The sequence below is a fragment of the Pelophylax lessonae genome (assembly GCF_965119305.1).
Source record: "Pelophylax lessonae genome assembly, chromosome: 10".
In the NCBI taxonomy this organism is placed as follows: domain Eukaryota; kingdom Metazoa; phylum Chordata; class Amphibia; order Anura; family Ranidae; genus Pelophylax; species Pelophylax lessonae.
In genome coordinates this window covers 32,973,753-32,988,779 of record NC_138777.1, presented here as the reverse complement: position 1 = coordinate 32,988,779, position 15,027 = coordinate 32,973,753, and positions in this window count along the sequence as shown.

Sequence of the window (15,027 nt, the reverse complement as noted above, 5' to 3'; positions counted from 1 at the left end):
AAGAGGACTCAAGGTCACCAGATAAATCCACCAATCAATCTCTGCGGGTATCCAGGATTCTCACCTCCAATGTTGGAAAATCACTCAGAATAAAGAAAAAGTACAATATTGCCAGCTTCTAACAAATTTTATTTAAAACCATTCCAAAAAAAGGCTGCTCACATTAAAACATAAACAAGGCGCTTGTAGGGATAAAACCCATAAATGGATAAAGCCTCAATGGAACTGCTCCTGACCGCATTTCCGTATACCAGAGTCACTGGAAATTATGTCACAAGCTCCACCCGACGTGTTGCGTCACTGGTCACGTGACTTCTTCAGGGATCAATAATCATTAGCTTTTTTTCAAAAGAACTATTCCTGAATTAGAAAATATCAATGTCAGGCTTAGCAAATATGTTGAATATGAACTGACTATTACCTAACCCTCAACTACATATGGGGTTTTCCCACGTCTTCTGTATGGGTTAGAAAGTGACATCACAGCTCACATCATAGAAATACAGAAAGGAATTTTATCAGCCATTTGTACTGTAATAGTGTGTAGTTGAGCAAGGCGTTATAATTTTAGAAAACTTTCATAAAATGATTAACCCCTTGGTGCTGAGATGCTGGGCTGTGGCACTGGGAGCCTGCATATTTGCACGAATTGGTGCAAACACAGCTATGCCGAGAGCGCACACCATGCACGCTCCCACCACAGTTACCGGCTGCTAACGGAAAGTTCCCATTCCAACCACGGCAGTCATATGATCATAAACTCTGCCCTGCCTTCCAACATCCCAAACCTCTTAAAGGGCCAGGGGCACCAAATGTCACTACATGCTGCTTTTGACCACTCTATAATTTGAGGGTCAATTCATTCTTGTAAGCGGTTCACTTATCTTGAGCACTGTGGTGGAATGACCCCTGGATTTGTCATCTCTCCTCGGCGTGGGATTTTTCACTTCTTTCTCACTGATCATGCAGAGTGGACTTACCTGAACTTACTTCACTATCAATTATGTGACTGTTCAATATCATTGTGTGTTTTGGCGCTGTACCCCATTGTCTTAAGGAATTATAACAAACTTTGTTGCAGATTCCTACCTTTTGTTATTCTGAAGAAATCATTGTTTGTTCCTCTTTGCCTCTGTGCTGAGTGGGTCTAATGGGAGTGGTTTCATAATTATCTATCAGCTGTGGCAGATGCAGGGCTCTAATGAGGAAATCTGCTGGGCCTGCATCCCTTTAGACGTGTTCCTATTGGGAGTATCCTACCAAATATGGCATTTTTGTTGCAGGTAATGACAGAAATCTGAGTTGCATCTTAGTGCAGACTTAAGGGAAAATGGGTGAGCCAATCACATAAGCAGGAAATTATGTTTCTGGGGGGCGTTCTGAACAACTCCAGGTGGCCATATTGCATTTTCAGAAAATTACAGCAGCTGCAGATTGAAAAGGAAAGGTAATTTTTAATAACATTCAATTACAATATGACTTGTATAACAATTGTGTATGTTATGTTATTTTTTCTTTATTTGCTATTTTTGTCCCCCACAAAAGTGGAGTTACCCTTTAAGGTATAACTAAAGGTAACACTTTTTTCAGTTTTGGAGTGGAGAGGGATTAGAACACTTTTCACATTATTACTACTGTCTGTGCCCCTGTTGGGGAGATTCACCTTCTATATTTTTCCTGTTTACTGTTTTCATTAAATGTTAAATTAAAAGAAAATCCCACATTGTGGGTTGTCCCCAGAAAAAAATATAGGGGAAATCTTCCAATGGGGCCCCAAAATAATTCCCTTAATTTGCAGAGATTTCTCATTTCTCTCATTTCCGGTTTTGGCTATGGGGCAGGAACTGAAGGTAAATCTCCCCAATGGGATACTGATGGCAAAAATAAACTTTAATGGGGTTATAACCCTCCCTAACTCTAAAAAAATGAAAAATAAAAGGTCTACTCTAATTATTAAAAAAAGAGAAATACAGAAAGGTGCGCCAGAACAAAACCAGATGAAAGAGTCCAAAATATATTTAATTGTTGGTAAAAAAAGTCATAAAAACAGATGGACCAACGACTTCATATATCTATATTAGAATCCGAGTCAGAAACAGATGCCTGCGATCCCTGTGAGATCGCATCTATGTCCTCCATTTGGTGAGAGATCGTTACCCCGGCCGCTAGAGGTAAGGGAGGCGGCGGGGTGGGCGGGCGCCATGTTGTTGAAGACTGGGCGGCTGCAGAGCGGGGAAATAGTCGTCCAATTTTTTCACCGGCAGCGGATCGTTCCGGTTCCTGCGCATGGCGGATGGTGGAGCGGGTGTTCCTACAGGTGAGGCGGGTGTCAGCGGAGTCAGATCAGGGCCGGATGTCGCGGTCGGTGTAGTTCTCCCTGGGCGCACAGCAGAGCAGTCTTAGAATGCGGCCATCTTGCTGAGCGGTCGCCACGCCCCCCATATATCTATATTAGAACTGATACTGATTTCCCGTCATGGAGTAACAGCTTGATAGCCTTTGCTGAGCAGCAATGGAGCCATTGTAATTATTTGTAAAAAAAAAATATATATATATATAAAAACAGCCAACACCTTTCAGGGGCAAAACTGCTCTGCCTTCATCAGGGCCCAACACAGGATGGAACTTGGATGGACTTAGGGAAAACAGCGACTTTACAGATGTGTATTAGAAACCAGTAGTAAACTTTCCCCATGAAGTAACAATAGACAGCAGCTGTAGAGCAGCAAGAAAAACATTTTATATCAGTTTTTTTTTTACTGTGCATTCTTATTCCAAACATTGTTATTAGGAAGGGTTGTGCTAGGACAGTAGAAGACCGATCTTCTATGTTTTGGTAAAGAGGAAAGGGAGAGGTTTCCAATAGTCCGAAAACACTTCCAGTCCTAGGGTGACAACACTACTCCTTTATGGATACAGTACAATAAGTGAGTGCTAGGACAGGGACTGTGATGCTGGCAGGGCTAGCCTAGGTGAAAATGAAGAGGAAAATGGCAGCTACCACATCTAAGCTGCATTATACTGATATATGTCCCCTCTTCAGTCTATGAATCCTGCCAGACTCATCCACCCTACTTTTCTGCAAATCCCTCCACCGCCTTCAGATCACATTCTAACAACTAAATACAAAGCCATCCACAACTCTTTCTGGACATACATCCCCAACCTCTTCCGCATAATATCACCCAAACTGTCCTCTATGCTCCTCTCAAGACCTTCTTCTCTCTAGCTACCCAGTCACCTCCTCCTATGCTCACCTCCGGAACTTCCTCACCCATTCGCTGGAACTTCTCCAGAGCCTCACTCATTCTCTGGAACTTCTCCAGAGCCTCACTCATTCTCTGGAACTTCTCCAGAGTCCTGCCCATTTTTTTTGAACTTCTGCAGAGCCTCATTCACCCTCTGGAACTTTTCCAGAGCATCATGCATCCTCTGGGATTTCTCCAGAGCCTCACTCATTCTCTGGAACTTCTCCAGAGCCTCACTCATTCTCTGGAACTTCTCCAGAGTCCTGCCCATTTTATTTGAACTTCTGCAGAGCCTCATTCACCCTCTGGAACTTTTCCAGAGCATCATGCATCCTCTGGGATTTCTCCAGAGCCTTGCTCATCCTCTGGAACTTTTCCAGAACATCACACATCCTCTGGGACTTCTGCAGAGCCCCATTCATCCTCTGGAACTTTTCCAGAGAATCAAGCATCCTCTGGGACTTCTCCAGAGCCTTGCTCATTCTCTGGAACTTCTCCAGAGCCTCACTCATTCTCTGGAATTTCTCCAGAGCCCTGCCCATTTTTTGGAACTTCTGCAGAGCCTCATTCATCCTCTGGGACTTCTCCAGAGCCTTGCTCATCCTCTGGAACTTTTACAGAACATCACGCATCCTCTTGGACTTCTCCAGAGCCTTGCTCATTCTCTGGAACTTCTCCAGAGCCTCACTCATTCTCTGGAACTTCTCCAAAGTCCTGCCCATTTTTTTGAACTTCTGCAGAGCCTCATTCACCCTCTGGAACTTTTTCAGAGCATCATGCATCCTCTGGGATTTCTCCAGAGCCTTGCTCATCCTCTGGGACTTTTCCAGAGAATCAAGCATCCTCTGGGACTTCTCCAGAGCCTTGCTCAACCTCTGGAACTTTTCCAGAACATCACGCATCCTCTGGGACTTCTGCAGAGCCCCATTCATCCTCTGGAACTTTTCCAGAGAATCAAGCATCCTCTGGGACTTCTCCAGAGCCTTGCTCATTCTCTGGAATTTCTCCAGAGCCCTGCCCATTTTTTGGAACTTCTGCAGAGCCTCGTTCATCCTCTGGGACTTCTCCAGAGCCTTGCTCATCCTCTGGAACTTTTCCAGAACATCACACATCCTCTGGGACTTCTCCAGGGCCTTGCTCATTCTCTGGAACTTCTCCAGAGCCTCACTCATTCTCTGGAACTTCTCCGGAGTCCTGCCCATTTTTTTGAACTTCTGCAGAGCCTCATTCACCCTCTGGAACTTTTCCAGAGCATCATGCATCCTCTGGGATTTCTCCAGAGCCTTGCTCATCCTCTGGAACTTTTCCAGAGAATCAAGCATCCTCTGGGACTTCTCCAGAGCCTTGCTCATTTTCTGGAACTTCTCCAGAGCTTCACTCATTCTCTGGAACTTCTCCAGAGCCCTGCCCATTTTTTGGAACTTCTGCAGATCCTCGTTCACCCTCTGGAACTTTTCCAGAGCATCACCCATCCTCTGGGACTGCTTCAGAGCCTTGCTCATCCTCTGGAACTTTTCCAGAACATCACACATCCTCTGGGACTTCTGCAGAGCCCCATTCATCCTCTGGAACTTTTCCAGAGAATCACGCATCCTCTGGGACTTCTCCAGAGCCTTGCTCATTCTCTGGAATTTCTCCAGAGCCCTGCCCATTTTTTGGCACTTCTGCAGAGCCTCATTCACCCTCTGAAACTTTTCCAGAGCATCATGCATCTTCTGGGACTTCTCCAGAGCCTTGCTCATTCTCTGGAACTTCTCCAGAGCCTCACTTATTCTCTGGAACTTCTCCAGAGCCCTGCCCATTTTTTGGAACTTCTGCAGAGCCTCATTCACCCTCTGGAACTTTTCCAGAGCATCATGCATCCTCTGGGACTTCTCCAGAGCCTTGCTCATCCTCTGGAACTTTTCCAGAACATCACGCATCCTCCAGACACCATAACGTTTGCGTAAACCAATGCTTATTGGGATTTTTTGACCAAAAATATGTAGAATACATATTAGCCTAAATTTGTGAAGAAATTTGATTTTTTAAATGTTTTTACTGAATAGATTTAAAAGTAGAAAGGGAAAAATATTGTTTGTTTTTCAAAATTGTCTGTATTTTGTTGTTTATAGCGCAAAAAATGAAAAAACCCAGTGGTGGTCAAATGCCACCAAAAGCAAGGGAAAAAATTATATACATTTTGTTTGTGTACAGAGTTGCATGACTGTGCAATTGTCAGTTAAAAAAACGCAGTGCCAAAAATGGCCTGGTCATGAAGCTGAAAACCTAGGTCCTATTATCTTTCAGAGATAAAGTGGATAAAACATACAATGTGTGTTCTTGGGTTCCGATACAATTTATGCAATCTTTCATTGAGTGGGCAGATGATTTATTACTTGGTTTTATACATTATTCAGAGTATAGATGGTTCAGTTTTACTGCATGTGTGTGTCGATAGATCACTATTTGTTCTGTGTAGTTTCATTATCCTATATAATATTTTATTTATTGGGCAACATTTCCTTCTGTGAATGAGTAAAGATATCTCTTATCACATCCTTTATTTCTGTTCATGTCTATTACTTAAAGAGGAGTTCCAGCTGTGGAAAAACAAATTAAAAGTCAGCAGCTACAACTACTGTAGCTGCTGTCTTTTAATATATAGACACTTACCTGTCCAGGGAGCCCAAGAAGTCAGCACCCCAGCCGATTTTCGGATCCGCTGCCAGGTGCTGCCAGTGCCATTCTTTCTAAGGGAAACCGGCATTGAAGCCTTTTTCCCTATTGCGCATGCGCAAAGCGCGCTGCACATTCTAATTGGCTCGCCGGCGGGGGAAGGAGAATGGGGACGGAACTTCTGAGGGACGGTGCCGCAGTGCTGTCTCCTGAAAGTGGAGAAGGGAACCTGTCAAAAACAGGTATCCTTTCCCCCTCCCCCCTGAAAGGTGCCAAATATGGCACCGGAGGGCGGGAGGATGCAGATAAGCGGAAGTTCCACTTTTGGGTGGAACTCCGCTTTAAAGCATTTGTTACCCCGACACTTCCTATTTCTGATATGTGCCTGCTGTGCCATGTGCCAGTTCTCTTTGTAATGCTTCCTTGATGTGAAATCCCTGGTGTTCCTGCCAGTCCTTCTGCTTTCCTAATTAAAACTGACCACACTAAGCAGGAGAACACACCATTAACAGTTCTCTAGCTTTGCTGGGAACTCAGTGTACTCTCCTCCAATGATCAGACTTGTCCTGACATGTCCCTTCTGCACCGCCATTTACTGGGAAGCTCAGTGTAATGCTGTGTCTCCTCCCCAGCTCTTAAGCAGCTGAGAACAGAGGGAATGTAATCACATAAAAAAAAATGTAAAAAAGTATTTATATATTTTTTTTATATCTATATACAAATGTTTTGCCTTTTATTTCTATTTTAAACTGAATGGGTTGATTGGCAAGGTAATCACTTTAAAGACCACGGGGCAGATTTAATTTTATGATGGATTTTTCTGGTGTCACTCCTCTATGTTTGTTTGGATCAGCAGTACCAGATAGAAAACTGGGGCAGAGCGATTGCTACCAGCTTGCCATTCTTGCTTATAGCAATGCACCATTTGTATAGTTTGTTCAGTTCTAAAACCAGGGCCGTCTCTGTACATTGCAATTCATCCTACTATTCTGTGTATATTGTCCTACATCCTACTGACCTCTGTACACTGCCCTACATTCTTCCGACCTCTGTACACTGTCCTACATTCTTCTGACCTCTGTACACTGCCCTACATCCCACTGATCTTTGTACATTGCATCCTACTATCCTTTTTATATTGCCCTACATCCTACTGACCTCTGTACACTGCCCTACATCCTACTGACCTCTGTACACTGCCCTACATCCTACTCACCTCTGCACACTGCTCTACCTACTACTGACCTCTATACACTATCCAATATTCTACTGACCTCTGTACACTGCCCTACATACTACTGACCTCTGTACACTGCCCTACATACTACTGACCTCTGTACACTGCCCTACATACTACTGACCTCTGTACACTGCCCTACATACTACTGACCTCTGTACACTGCCCTACATACTACTGAGCTCTGTACACTGCCCTACATACTACTGACCTTTATACACTGCCCTACATCCTACTGACCTCTGTTCACTGCCCTACATACTACTGACCACTGTACACTACCCTGCATACTACTGCCCAGTCTGTACACTGCTCCACATTCTACTGACCTCTGTACACTTCTCTACATACTACTGAGCCCTGTACACTACCCTGCATACTACTGACCTCTTTACAGTGCTCTACATCCTACTAACCTCTGTACACTGTTTTACATACTACTGACCCCTGTACACTACCCTGCATACTACTGACCTTTGTACACTGCTCTAAATCCTACTGACCTCTATACACTGCTCTACATCTTACTGACCTCTGTACACTGCCCTACATACTACTGACCTCTCTACAATGCCCAACTAACTACTGACCTCCGTACACTGCCCTACATCCTACTGACTTCTGTATACTGCCCTACATCCTACTGACCTTTGCACGCTGCTCTACCTATTACTGACCTCTGTACACTAACCTACATCCTACTGACCTCTGTACACTGCCCTACATACTAAGGACCTCTGTACACTGCCCTAAATACTAAGGACCTCTGTACACTGCCCTATATACTACTGACCTCTGTACACTGTCCTGCATACTACTGACCTCTGTACACTGCCTTACATACTACTGACCTCTGTATACTGCCCTACATACTACTGACCTCTGTACACTGCCCTACATACTACTGATCTCTGTAACTTGCCCTGAATGCTACTGACCTCTGTATAGTACCCTACATACAACTGACCTCTGTACACTGCCCTACATACTACTGATCTCTGTACATTGCCCTACATACTACTGAGCTCTGTACACTGCCCTACATACTACTGACCTCTGTATAGTGCCTTACATATGACTGACCTCTGTACACTGCCCTACATACTACCGACTTCTGTACATTGCCCTACATTCTACTGAGCTCTGTACACTGCCCCACATACTGCTGACCTCTGTACACTGCCCTACATACTTCTGGCCTCTGCACACTGCCCTACATACTACTGATCTCTGTATAGTGCCCTACATACAACTGACCTCTGTACACTGCCCTACATACTACTGACCTCTGTACACTGCCCTACATACTACTGACCTCTGTACACTGTCCTACATACTACCGACCTCTGTACACTGCCCTACATACTACTGAGCTCTGGACAATGCCCTACATTCTACTGAGCTCTGTACACTGCCCTGCATACTACTGAGCTCTTTACAATGCCCTACATTCTACTGAGCTCTGTACACTGCCCTACATACTACTGACCTCTATACACTGCCCTACATTCTACTGACCTCTGTACACTGCCCTGCACCTAGGGCTAGGTTGACATTTGAGTGGGTTTGAATGGGCTGTTGCGCCTGCATTTTCCACAAAAAAAGGTGCCTGCACTTTTTTCAAAATGCAGCTGCAGGAAATTGATTTCCCTGCAATTCCTGCACCCGCAACCACCCTCTACAGTGTGAACCTAGCCTAATGCCCTTAAACTCTCCTAAACTCTAGTGCAATATGAGCCGCTATGAGAATTTTTTATTCCACTTTTTCTTTCAGAATTTCAGGCATTTTTCTGCTCCTAATGTGCATGTACCCTAAACCCTGGTTTTTACCATTGTGCCTTTTTTCTTGAGTACTGGTTGGCAATGAATAGAAGTCTGCAGAGATCAAAAGTGTCCCCTTTCAAATGAAAGCAGGAGCCCAAAATAAGCAATGGAGCTATTTAAAATCAGCTGTGGTATTTAATACTTCCAGCATGTTTGACCTTAGCTTTGGCGAGTCTGATTATCTGGTAAGAGCATCTGAATGGCGGAGGTATCCAGAGCACTTTATGGTGATATAGCGTCTTAATAAAAACCCCGGTGGATGTATCATTTAGCAGTGGATTTTTCACTGACACTGATTTAAGTGGATGAACCTTTTCACTGACACTGTTTTTTTGGAAGGACTTATCATTGAAATGTTTTTCTGTTTAAAAGGGATATTTTAGTGCAACACTTTTCTCTTTAAATCTTTTATGTACACCGTAGTAGTGATGAGCTTCGTGTTCGAGTCCAACCTAAGTTCGACTCGAACACTGCCTGTTCGCCCGTTCGCCGAATGGCAAACAAATTGGCTTCTTCGTGGGATCTTTGAGTATGGATTTTAATTAAAACCTATTAATTGTCCCGCCCCTTTCTGACATGACATCAGTAATTTATTCACTGCACCTAAATAGTGGATTATAGGGCGCTGGTGACGTCAGAGCCCTATAAAAGAGCTGTCAAACTCAGTTAGAAGTTTGTTAGCCAGAGAGAGTCTTAGGTTAATCAGCTGGCTCGGTGGCGTAGCTGGTGGAATAACAGGCTTGCAAGTTAGAGGCAATGGGTTTGAATCTCCCCTGGCCAGCAGGTGATTAATAGTCACTTACATTTAAGCCTTTAAAATTAGGACATGTAATTGTTTGTATGTTCGCTACAACATTTCCCCTGTTTGAGATTTTCTGATGCAAACCGAAACACCCTAGTATTGGGTACATTTGTGAGTGCTGCTGTATTTATTGATGACTGATTAGCACTGAGCACAGTTTACTTTACACTTTTTTTTAGTAAGCTATAGCAACCAATCTGTTAGCAGTAATGATGTGCAGTAACATCTAGCAACCAATGGTGAGCAGTAAGAATGTGAAATAACCTTTAGCAACCAACCAGTGAGCAGTAAGGATGTGCAGTAACTTCTAGCAACCAATCAGTGAATGTGGACCAGTTCTTTATGGTACATTAGTAACATTTTTAGAGATAAATCCATGTGCGTGTTTATTTTTATTTTTTTGGGATGTTGGGTTGGCAGAGGCATACCGAGGGTCTCCAGAGACCTTGGCGAGGAGCTGTATCGGTGCCCCCCCAAAAGAGAGAGAGGGGGGGTTTACAGAGTGAGAGATGGGGGATGACAGAGAGAGAAAGAGAGGGGGTGACAGAGAGAGAAAGAGAGGGGGTGACAGAGAGAGAAAGAGAGGGGGTGACAGAGAGAGAGAGGGGGGTGACAGAGAGGAAGGGGGTGACAGAGAGAGAGAGAGGGGGTGACAGAGAGAGAGAGAAAGGGGGTGACAGTGAGAGAGGGGGTGACAGCGAGAGAGAGAGAGAGAGGGGGGGTAACAGAGAGAGAGAGAGAGGGGGTGACAGAGAGAGAGAGAGAGAGGGGGGTGACAGAGAGAGAGAGAGAGGGGGTTACAGAGAGAGAGAGAGAGGGGGGGTGGAGGAGAGAGAGGGGTGACAGAGAGAAAGGGGGTGACAGAGAAAGGGGGGTGAGAGAGAGAGAGAGAGGGATGGCAGAGAGAGGGAGTGGCAGAGAGAGTAAGAGGGGGTGACAGAGAGAGAAAGAGATGGGGTGACAGAGAGAAACGGGGTGACAGAGAGAGGGGGGGTGACAAAAAGAGAGAAGGGGGGTGACAGAAAGAGAGGGGGGTGACAGAGAGAGAGAGGGGAGTGACAGAGAGAGAGGGGGGTGACAGAGAGAGAGAGAGGGGGTGACAGAGAGAGAGAGAGGGGGTGACAGAAAGAGAGAGAGAAGGGGGTGACAGAGAGAGAGAGGGGGGTGACAGAAAGAGAGAGGGGGTGACAAAGAAAGAGAGAGGGGGGTGACAGAGAGTGTGACAGAGAGAGAGAGAGGGGGTGACAGAGAGAGAAAGAGAGGGCGTGATGGAGAGAGAGAGAGAGAGAGAGGGTGGCAGAGAGAGAGAGGGGGTGACACACGCTGCCTGGGGCGCCGGGGGTGCAGGCTGAGTGAAGGGCGCAAAAATCACTGCTAACACTGCCAGTTTTTTTGCGACCCCCCTCGGCCTGCACCCTTGGCGTGCACCAATCTGGCCAACCCCTTGGTACGCCCCTGTGGGTGTTGGAGAGTGAAATTACATAGGGGGTGCCCAAGACAATTTTTGCCAAGGGTCCAATTAATATTAAAGACGGCCCTGTCTATAACCATACTATGTGTTATTTCTTTTATCTCAGTAACAACTGACAGGTGAAGTTATTTACAAAGTTTCTTGCCAACGCCAGTTTCTTCCTCTTGGATCTCTTGAGAGACACTGTGCTGAGGTTTTACCCCAGATCTTTTGACAGATGTGTTGTGACATACGTATAAACTTTTCTCATGATAATAAGCTTGCTCAAGTCATCTTCCTTGGCACACAGCTGCCGTCCTAGGCACATTGCACTGGACTTCAACATTGTGTAAATGGACAGTTCAAGAAAAAAAAGAAAAAGCTGTCAAATAATATTAACCCAGCTTAGCAGCTTATGCCAAGCCCTATCAGAGTGATAACTGCCCTGATGCTTAAGGATGCCAGTCACAGAGCTCCAGGGCGATTCTCAGTTGCCACAAGGTGTGAAGGCACTCTACAGCTTCACTGAGCCCCCAAGCCTTTCCCGAGAGGGTGTTAGAGTTGATGACTTCAATTAGATGTCTGTGTGCAATAAGAATAACAGCCCAATCCTCCACACTCTACGCGTTTAATGCTTGTCTATAGCATAATGCTTTTTTAGCTCCAGGGATACATTAAATAAATGTAAGATAAGGCAATTAAAGGGAACATATAGTGATGTATCTATATGTTCTTTATTATAGCTCTATTTAAAAAAAATAAATAAATAAAAATATCTGTATGTTTATGTACACTATATTGCCTAAAAGTATTGGGACGCCTGCCTTTCCACGCACATTAACTGTAAGGGCATCCCAGTCTTAGTTCGTAGGGTTCAATATTGAGTTGTTCCACCCTTTAACAGCTTCAACTCTTCTGGGAAGGCTATCCGCAAGGTTTTAGGAGTGTGGCTATGGGAATTTTTGACCATTCTTCCAGAAGCGCATTTGTGAGGTGATGGAAACTGATGTTGGATGAGAAGGCCTGGCTTGCAGTCTCCGTTCTAATTAGTCCCAAAGGTGTTGAGGTCAAGTTTCTGCACCCCAAACTCTCTCGTCTATGTCTTTATGGACCTTGCTTTGTGCACTGGTCCAAATCATTCGGTGGAAAGGGGATTATGGTGTGGGGTTGTTTTTCAGGGATTGGACTTGGCCCCTTTAGTTCCAATGAAGGGAACTCTGAAAGCATCAGCATACCAAGACATTTTGGACAATTTCATGCTCCCAACTTTGTGGGAACAGTTTGGGGATGGCCCCTTCCTGTTCCAACATGATTGTGCACCAGTGAACAAAGCAAGGTCCATAAAAACATGATGAGCAAGTTTTACGGTGGAGGAACCTAGATGATCCTGACCTCACCCCGACAGAACACCTTTGGGATGAATTGACTGCAAGCCAGGCCTTCTCATCCAACATCAGTTCCAAACAAAATAAGGTGAAAGACACACCTTTCTCCTGCGCTCAGAAAACGAGGCTCCCCGACTGCTCTTCCCACAGGACTTTGCAAAAGGCGTCTCAGATGGCTATGGTCTTGCTGCCCTAAAGGACTGGGGCAGTCCAACAGTACTGCAAACAAAAAACACAAAAAGGGCGCACCGACCTAGCGCATTATCCTCAATAATGGTTTTATTGTTGTGGCTCTGAGGAAGAGGCGTAGGCCTCGAAACGCGTCAGCCGCCATCCCAATAGGACAATGGACTTTCGTATGGACTACTTTTGACACTCAAGTCCGATATGATTGATTTCATCTGCGTTTGTGAGTAGCCATTTTTATGTTACAACAATAAAACCATTATTGAGGATAATGCGCTAGGTCGGTGCGCCCTTTTTGTGTTTTTTGTTTGTTGTCCAACATCAGTGCCTGACCTTTACAAATATGCTTCAAGAAGAATGGTCAAACATTCCCATAGACACACTCCTAAACCTTGTGGACAGCCTTCCCAGAAGAGTTGAAGCTGTTATAGCTGCAAAGGGTGGGCCAACTCAATACTGAACCCTACGAACTAAGACTGGGATGCAATTAAAGTTCATGTGTGTGTAAAGGCAGGCGTCCCAATACTTTTGGTAATATAGTGTATGTCAGTTAGTAAATGTGATACACTCTTGTAAGTGCAATACTTGAAAAATTATTTTGCATGGATGCACTTAACATGAAAAAATCTATATTGTGCTGGGTTTACTTTAATACAGGTAAACTAAATAAAGAATAGGTTCAGCCGTGTACTCATTGATTTTACTTGGTGAGTGACTGCACAGAGTCACTGCAATTAAATGTTCCCAAGCCAGGTATGTAGTGATAGGATGGGTTTTTGTTCAGTCGTATTTTATTCATTGGTTTAATATTGTATAATAGTGCAAAAAGCAATCCCAAAGATTACTCAATGTTTAAAATATTGGTCACATCATGGCTCCTATTGGTAATAAGGACTTAAAGCGGAGTTCCACCCAAAAGTGGAACTTCTGCTCATCTGCTTCCTCCCCCCTCCGGTGCCACATTTGGCACCTTTCAGGAGGGAGAGGGAACCGAGTACCTGTTTTTAACAGGTTCCCTTCTCTACTTCCGTGAGACAGCACCACTGCGTCGTCCCTCGGAAGTCCTTCCCCCACCACCGAGCCAATTAGAATGTGCAGCGCGAGTCACGCATGCGCAGTAGGGAGCCGGCTGTGAAGCCAACAGGCTTCATTGCCAGTTTCCCTTAGAACAAATGGTGGCTGGGGTACTGACATCGCGGGCTCCCTGGACAGGTAAGTGCCTATATATTAAAAGTCAGCAGCTACAGTATTTGTAGCTGCTGACTTTTCATTTTTTTATTCCCCAGCTGGAACTCCTCTTTAAAGTATTTGAATTATTGTATTATCACACTGATTGATTGTAGTTTTAAATTTAAGACACATCCATAGTTAACAATGCTTCCGCCTTCATCCGGGCTCCTCTGCTGACCCGCGATGTGACCTGACAGTACGGCAAATATGGCGGAGGTGGAGCGGCAGCTTGTTGGTGTCTAAGGACCCAACATTCCTCGGATCCTGTGCTGTGGTGGATTTATCTAAGCTTGATCAGCCCGATCCATGAGAGTAGAGGGCAAAAAGTGGGGTGAGTGTTCTTAGCTGAGGGGAGTGGAGCACAGAGGTGGTGGACCCTTTTGGTGTGTTTCTGTTCGGCTAACACTAGAATCTCACTGGATCATCATTACTGTACATCACCAGTCTTTCACTTTTCTTCATATATTATATAAATTGGATTTTTATACATACAGTGCCTTGCGAAAGTATTCGGCCCCCTTGAACTTTTCGACCTTTTGCCACATTTCAGGCTTCAAACATAAAGATATAAAACTGTAATTTTTTTTGTGAAGAATCAACAACAAGTGGGACACAATCATGAAGTGGAATGAAATTTATTGGATATTTCAAACTTTTTTAACAAATAAAAAAACTGAAAAATTGGGCGTGCAAAATTATTCAGCCCCCTTAAGTTAATACTTTGTAGCGCCACCTTTTGCTGCGATTACAGCTGTAAGTCGCTTGGGGTATGTCTCTATCAGTTTTGCACATCGAGAGACTGAAATTTTTGCCCATTCCTCCTTGCAAAACAGCTCGAGCTCAGTGAGGTTGGATGGGGAGCGTTTGTGAACAGCAGTTTTCAGTTCTTTCCACAGATTCTCGATTGGATTCAGGTCTGGACTTTGACTTGGCCATTCTAACACCTGGATATGTTTATTCGTGAACCATTCCATTGTAGATTTTGCTTTATGTTTTGGATCATTGTC